Source organism: Ochotona curzoniae, unplaced genomic scaffold, assembly GCF_017591425.1.
Source record: "Ochotona curzoniae isolate NIBS_2020 unplaced genomic scaffold, NIBS_Ocur_1.0 contig_3819, whole genome shotgun sequence".
NCBI lineage: Eukaryota > Metazoa > Chordata > Mammalia > Lagomorpha > Ochotonidae > Ochotona > Ochotona curzoniae.
Window position 1 is genome coordinate 58,165,170 of NW_024466004.1, and position 7,748 is coordinate 58,172,917.

The following is a 7,748-nucleotide window of genomic DNA, read 5'->3' on the forward strand; positions in this document are numbered from 1 at the left end:
CTAGCCTAATCTGTCACACATCTCTCCCCGGTCCTCCAGAGCACCAGATGGCGTTGGAGTTTGGCCTGGCTTGGTGCTTCCAGTCCCAGTTCACACTTGTGCCAAGTGAGATTACAATTGTATCCTGATCAGAATGCAGCCCCAATTCCAGCCCATGTGCTCATTGGTGGGAAACTCAACCCAGCTAGGGTATCCCCTTAGTTCCCCAACCAGGCCTATTCCCAGCCATAGATCACGTGCAAGCCAGTGGTTGTTCTGTCTCAGCTTGGCAGAGCCTCTCACTTGTCCTGGCCCCTTGGATACTGTGGCTTACTGCCTCCGCCTCACGCAGATCAGCATATGCAAGGACCTACATGGCATGACCTGTGCTCCAACCTGATTTCTGTTGCTCCTTGTGAGTTAAGGTTTGTTCAGCCCTGCCCATTCTGCCCCCTTCCAGTGCCCCCACATCCTGTTTAAATACAAGTCTTGCTGGAATGATGATGGATTGAGCTAGGAAGGACCATGGAACCCACTGACACAGGTTCTGGGGCTGGAAACAGTCTGGGCAGATTCAGACTGCATCACCCGCATGTGTATCCTAAAACAGGGTGAGAGGTGGACCAGGCTGTGACATCCTCCAACTCAAACAAAGGCCAAGACAGAGTGGCAGCTATGCAGGACAAGGGCCTAGCACTTGCTGGAGCATGTGAGATCTAAGTCAGGGCCAAGTGGGGGAACCTAGAAAACCCCCTTATTGGATCATAGCTCCCTCTGGTGAGCACATGTTCCAGGCCTGGGTGTTGAGTAGCCTGGGCAGGGTAACTCCAACGGTTGGCTACTATGTAGGTTGGTTTTGAAGCAGGTTGAATCGGGCAGGGCTGAGCAAACCTTAGCTCACCAGCAAAAACAGAAATCAGGCTGGAGCACAGGTCATGCTGAGTTAGGCTCTTACACCTACTGGTTTGCATGCGCCAGGGATGGGAGTATACCAAACAGGGCTAGGTTCCATCACCCCCCAGCGAGAATCAGGAATGGGGGCAGGCAAGGTCAGGCCAAGCAATAGCATTAAGGCAAAGGACAAGACAGGTGAGGGGCTAACCCAAGCTGGGTAGAGCAACCACTGGCATATGCATGATCTATGGCTGGGAACAGACCTGGTTCGGGAGCTAAGGGGATACCCTGGCTGGGTTGGGATTCCCACTTGGGAGTATGGGGGCCAGAGTGAGAGCTGTGTTCTGGTCTGGATATGGCTGCAGTATTCCTCGAAACAAGTGTGGACTGGGGGTAAGCACATCAAGCCAGGCTAGACTCCAGCACGAACTGGTGCTCTAGAGGACCAAAGTAGGTGTAGGATGGGCTAGGCTAGGTCTCTGCCCTTACTGAGCCATGTGTGAGTTGTGTTTGGGTATAGATTAGGCTTGGCTGGGCTGAAACATCCAACAGTAACAACTAGAATGGGTTGAAGGCCAGTCAGGAAAGGCCACTGTTTCTGCTAGAACAGGAGGTGTACTAAGTAAGGCTGGCCCATGGACGCACATGTGTGCATGGGATCTGGCATTGGGAGAGGTTTTGACGGAGGAGCTTGGGAAACTCCTCTGTTAGGACACAGTCCATGCAGGTGAGCACAGGAACCATGACAGGGAGCAGCCCAGACGGGGCCAGGGAACAGTACCCACTGGCATACATCTGGCACAGGTCAGGGGCAGACCAGGCTGAACAAGTTCACATCACCCAGTGGCGAATCCAAGCACCAGAATAGAGTGTGGGTCAGACTGGGTTCAGTAGCAATACACACCAGTACACATAAGGGCTGGGAGTGGGGGTCGGCTGGGCTAGGCTGTAATCCCCACCAGCCTGAGCTGGAACTGAGGGTAGGCCGAGCTGGGCCAGGCTAAAGCACCCACTGGCAAATGTTGAAGTGGACCATGCCAGACTGGGCCGCAGCACCCAACCAGCATACACGAGAACCAGGTGTGGAGGGGACAAAGCTGATAGGGGGAATGTGGAGGGATCCCCTGCTGAACAGCCACTCCCACCCACTGGAGAGCATGAGTTGGGATGAGGGCAGACTAGACCGGGCAGGGCTATAACACTTATGGGACTCATGTGAGCTGGACCAGGGAAAAGTCAGGCTGGGCTGACTGTTCCTACTGGTGCAAGCATAAAGAGTAGGTGAGGGGGCTGGTTGGACTTTATTGCAGCATCAGCTGGCAGATGCTAGCACTGGGGACAAAATCTGTCAAGTTAAACTGTAGAACCACCTAGAGAGTGCATGATACAGGAGTGGGAGAGGGCCCAGTAGGGAAACAGTGGAGACCTCCCATTTGGGTTACCACTCCCACTGGAGAGCCTGAAAACCAGGACTGGGGCAGGAATGGCATCTGCCAGCATGTGTGTGGGCTGAATAGTGGAGCTGGTTGGGTTGAAATAGGTTTCAATACCCATTGATGTGTATGAGAGCTAAATGGGATGTGGAACAGACTGAACCAGTCTGCTGTACATACTGGCAAGCACAAAAACCAGGGCATGGGGCAGAACTGGTGGGGGTTATTGCGGGTCATTCTGAATAGACTGTGACCTGGTTTGCATGAGGGCCAAGTGTGTGGTGGACAGGATTGGACTGGACTGCAACACCCATTGGCTCCTGTGAAAGACAGGGCTGGAAACAGAACTGACCCAGCAATTGCAACCATCAGCATATGCATAAGTATCTTGGGGCGATGGTCTGTGCCGGACCTTGTACTGACAAGCACACACAAGAATCTGGTCTGGGATCACTTCAGATGAAGTTTTTTTTGGGGAATCCCCCCAATCAAAATCTAACTGCCAGATTCAGAACCCCAACCATGAAGAGAATGTAGGCTCCATGGTCTAACTATGGAGTGCTTGTGTCAAAGCTGAGCCTCCTTAGAGGCTCAGAGAGAGCAGTGGTACCAGAACAGAGGAAAGAACAAATTGATCAACTACCCCAGCCAAGTGTTCGCAGTGAAAATCGTTTTCTTTTTTTTAAAGATTTATTTTATTTTCATTACAAGTCAGATACACAAGGAGAGACAGAGAGGAAGATCCTCTGTCCAATGGTTCACTCCCCAAGTGACTGCAACGGCCGGTGCACCCATCTGAAGCCAGCAGGCAGGAACTTCCTCCAGATCTCCCACGCGTGGGTGCAGGGTCCCAAGGCTTTGGGTCATCCTCCACTGCTTTCCCAGGCCACAAACAGGGAGCTGGATGGGAAGTGCGGCTGCCGGGATTAGAACCAGCACCCCTATGGGATCCTGGCGTTTTCAAGGCGAGGACTCTAGCCGCTAGGCCATGCTGCCAGGCCCCGGCAGTGAAAATCTTAGCAAGTGGAGACATCAAGGTGGACTATGTCAGCCAGTAGATTCTGGAGAGATTTCATTTTGCTTGGAATGGCGAGATTGGCAGCAATTCAGAAGAGTTGAACAATCAAAACAATTTGTGTAGTACCCTCAGAGCATGCCCCACATCGGGGACCCTGGGATGATTGGAAGGGTGGGTGTGGCTTCTCCCTTTGTCTTCCCATTTCCCCCAGATACAGGACAGAAAAAAAAAAGAGAAAGTGGAAACAATGGTCTTACCCACTTTCCTGTAGCCCTTGATCCTTTGCGCCCTAATCAACTATGTAAAGATCATCAAAAAGAAAAAAGTTAACTAACCAATGAAAAAATAAAGATCATACCTAACTTAAGAATATTAGAAACAGAGAGGAAGGCCTGGCACAATGGTCAAGAAGCTAAATCCTTACCTTGCAAGCACTGGTAACCCATATGGGTGCCAGTTTGTGTCCCAGATGCTCCACTTCCCATCCAGCTCCCTGTTTGCAGCCTGGGATGGCCCAAAGCCTTGGGACCCTGTACCCTCAATGGACCCTTGGAAGAGCCTCCTGGTTCCTGGCTTTAGATTGTCTCACCTCTGGCCATTGTGGCCACTTAGGGAGTGAACTAGTAGATGGAAGGTCTGTCTCTCCTTCTCTCTTTAAATCTGCCTTTCTGGTGTCTCCCTCCTCTTTCGAGAGGTATCCCATCTCCTGGCTTTCTCTCTGGAGGTGCTTTCCCCTTCACTCTCCTTTCCCTGCTTACCTAGTCGTTTCGTAAATAAACTTTTCTGTCTGAAAAAAAAATCTGCCTTTCCAATGAAATTTTTAAAATAGAAAAAGAATGGAAATGAGACTGACAAGAAAAATTCAGCAGTAACCATATTATCCTTAAAAGTTTCTTCGGCTAAGTGCGGTAGCCTAGGTGTTAAGGTTCTTGCCTTACATATGTCGGAATCCCATATGGTTGCCGGTTCTACTTCCCAGCTGCTCCACTTCCCATCCAGCTCCCTGCTTGTGGCCTGGGAAAGCAGTGGAGGATGGCCCAAAGCTTTGGGACCCTGCACCTGTGTGGGAGACCCAGAAGAGTTCCTGGCTCCTGGCTACAGATCGGCGCAGCACCTGCTGTTGCAGTCACCTGGGGAGTGAATCATCAGATGGAAGATCTTCCTCTCTGTACATCTGCCTTTCCAATAAAAATAAATAAATCTTTTTTTTTTTTAAAGTTTCATATCTTTGGGAACTCACAATTGTGGTTTTGCCATTCTATATCCTTGACAATCTCCTGCACAAACCTGCATTATCTACATGCTATTGCAGTCCTTTCATTGTATCTTGCCAATGACTATGAATAAGGATGAGCAAGGCTCAATGGCAAGTGCCAAGGAACAGGGCCATCATGCAACTGTTACCTGTGTCACTTAGCAACATCTCCCTGTGCTGCTCTCATGTCCTATTGGGAAGCTTACCATGATGCCGAGGAATTTGGCATGGCTGAAGGAAAATCCAGTGACCTTACGTCCAAGAACTTTTAGAGGCTATAAATGACTTTTGGTTTGGAGCAGGGCGTTTCGTTTTCCTTTCTTGCTTTTTTCTTTATGTAAGGATTACTACTTAAATGTGAGAGAGCTTACTGCACAATGGAAGGTGCAAACCAGAAACATGTTGGACTGGAATAGTGTCCCTCAGCAATGGCAAGGCCACACCTTATTGCTAAAGATGTGGCTCTTGGGAAACCCTGACACTCCCCGGTTCACACTTGGGGTGACAGATCTGCAGTTAAGCAACGCAGTACTTCTCACTAGAGAACTTCATTAAAGTAAGTTACAGCTAGCTTCCATGTAGGTCAGCAAAGGGCATGTAAAGGAAAATGGAGGAAAAAAAATCAGATTTATAACTTCGTGGGTGTAATTCAAATTTTGAGTGGATAAAGTACCTCATACTAGCCTATATGGACCAAGCTAAGCTAACATCACTGCAGCATCTTAGTCATATAATTGCTTGATTTTTTTTTTTTTCTTTCTGAAGGTTTGTTGTACTTATTTGAAAGGCAGGGAGACAGAGAAGAAGATCTTCTTCCATTGGCATATTTATTCACCAGATAGCCATGATGGCTGCAGTTGACCCAGGCTGAGGAAGCCAGGAGTCTAGAACTCCAGTCACGTCTCCCACATGGTTGACAGGGTCCCAGGTACTTCAGCCATCCTCCCCTGCTTTCCCAGGCACATTAATATGCAGCTGGCTAAGAAGTGGAACATCCAGGACTGGAATAGATGCTCAGATGTGGAATTTCACCACAGGCAGTGGCTTAATACACTTGACCACACGTCAGCTCCTTTTTATTTGTTTCCTTAAATTAACTTTTAAATATCGATTTGCTAAGTAATTTAAGTGATAACTAAATAAATTTAAGTGAACACTTTATTGAAGATTGTTTTTCTGGGGCCAGTTCTGTAGTGTATCAGGTTAAGCTACTACCTGCAGTGCCATTTCTCACATGAGCACTGGTTCAAGTCCTACCTGCTCCACTTCTAGCACAGTTCCCTGCTAATGAATGGCATGCCTGGGGAAAGTAGCAGAAGACGGTCCAAATTTTTAAGCCCTATCAACCCATGTAGGAGATGCAGAGAAATTTCTGGCTTCCGCCTGACCCAGTCCTGGCCACTGTGGACTTTTAGGGGAGTGAACTAGGGGAAAGATCTCTGTCTTTCTCTCTCTGGCTCTTTCTCTCTCTCTCAATCTCCTCTCTGTGTATAAATGCCTTTCAAACAATAAATAAAAATCTTTTGAAAAATCTTTTCCTTAGGAAAAGCTTATCCTTTTTTAAGGGTGAGTGAAAGTAACGCTACATATGAAGTAGGTTGAAGAACTATCAAAAAGATTGGAAATGTGTTCACATTTCATCCTGAGTGTGAAGCCATGTAAACAGGGGCCAGCATTGTAGCACAGTGAGGAAAGCTGCTGCCTTCAGTGCTGGTAACCCAGATGGGTACTGGTTTGCGTTCCACTGGCTCTATTTCCAAGCCAGGTCCCTGCTAATGCACGTTGGAAAGCATGAGGGACGGCCCAGGTACTTATGCTCCTGCCACCTATACGGGAGACCAGGGTTGAGCTCCTAGCTCCTGGTTTGAGTGTAGCACAGTTCTGGCTACTGGCGTCATTTAGGGAATGAACCAACAGAAGAGCTCCCTCTCCTCTTTTTTTTAAGATTTATTTTATTTTTATTGGAAAGTTAGATATACAGAGAGGAGGAGAGACAGAGAGGAAGATCTTCCATCCAATGATTCACTCCCCAGGTGACCGCAATGGCTGGAGCTGCGCTGAACTGAACCCAGGACCCAGGAACTTTTTCCTGGTCTCCCACATGGGTGCAGGGTCCCAAGGCTTTGGGCAGTCCTCGACTGCTCTCCCAGGCCACAAGCAGGGAGCTGGATGGGAAGCAGGGCTGCTGGGATTAGAATCAGTGCCCATATGGGATCCTGGTGCATGCAAGGAAAGGACTTTAGCCGCTAGGTTACTGTGCCAGGTCCATAACTCCACCATTCAAATAAATAACATAATCTTTTTAAAAATTGTACAAATATTATAATGACTTCAGTACTCAAAATAGATCATTAAAAAATTCATACATAATCAATCTCACAAAAATAATCTAATTTTTTACTATAATTTTTTATGGATTTGAGAGAGAGGGGTAGAAAGAGAGACAGATATCCTGCTCCCTACTAAAGCATTTAGGAAAGCAATGTAAGATGGCCCAGGTACTTGGGCCCCTTCACCCACGTGGAAGATCTGGACAGAGCTCCTGGCTACTGATTTTGGCTTGGATTGTAGCTTCAGTTGTTGTGGTTATTTGAGGAACACACCAGTGGACAGATCTCTTTCTCCCTCTGTCACTCTGCCTTTAAAAAAAAAAAAAAAACACAATTATTAGGGAACTGACATCATGGCATAATGGACTAAGCTTCCACTTGTGACACCAGCATCCTATTTGAATGCTGGTTTCAGTCCCAGCTGCTCTACTTCCCATCCAGATCCTTGCTTATGGCCTGGAAGAAGCAAAGAATGGCTTAAGTCCTTGAGCCACTGTATCCCTGCTGTTGGCCATCCTGGACTGCTCTGCCAGAACACAGGCAAAGAACTGGATGGGAATCCAGGCTGCTGGGACTAGAATTGGCACCCATATGGGATCCTTGCATGCACAAGGTGAGGATTTTAGCTGTTAGGTTACTGTGTCAGATCCTCAGGTAAACATTTTTTTAAAAAAAATATTTTTCTTTTTTATTGGAAAGGCAGATGTACAGAGACAAGGAGAGACAGAGAGGAAGATCTTCCATCCGCTGATTCACTCCTGAAGTGGCTGCAATGGCTGGAGCCGTGCCATTCCAAGGCCAGGAGCACAGAGCCTCTTCCCGGTCTCCCATGCAAGTGC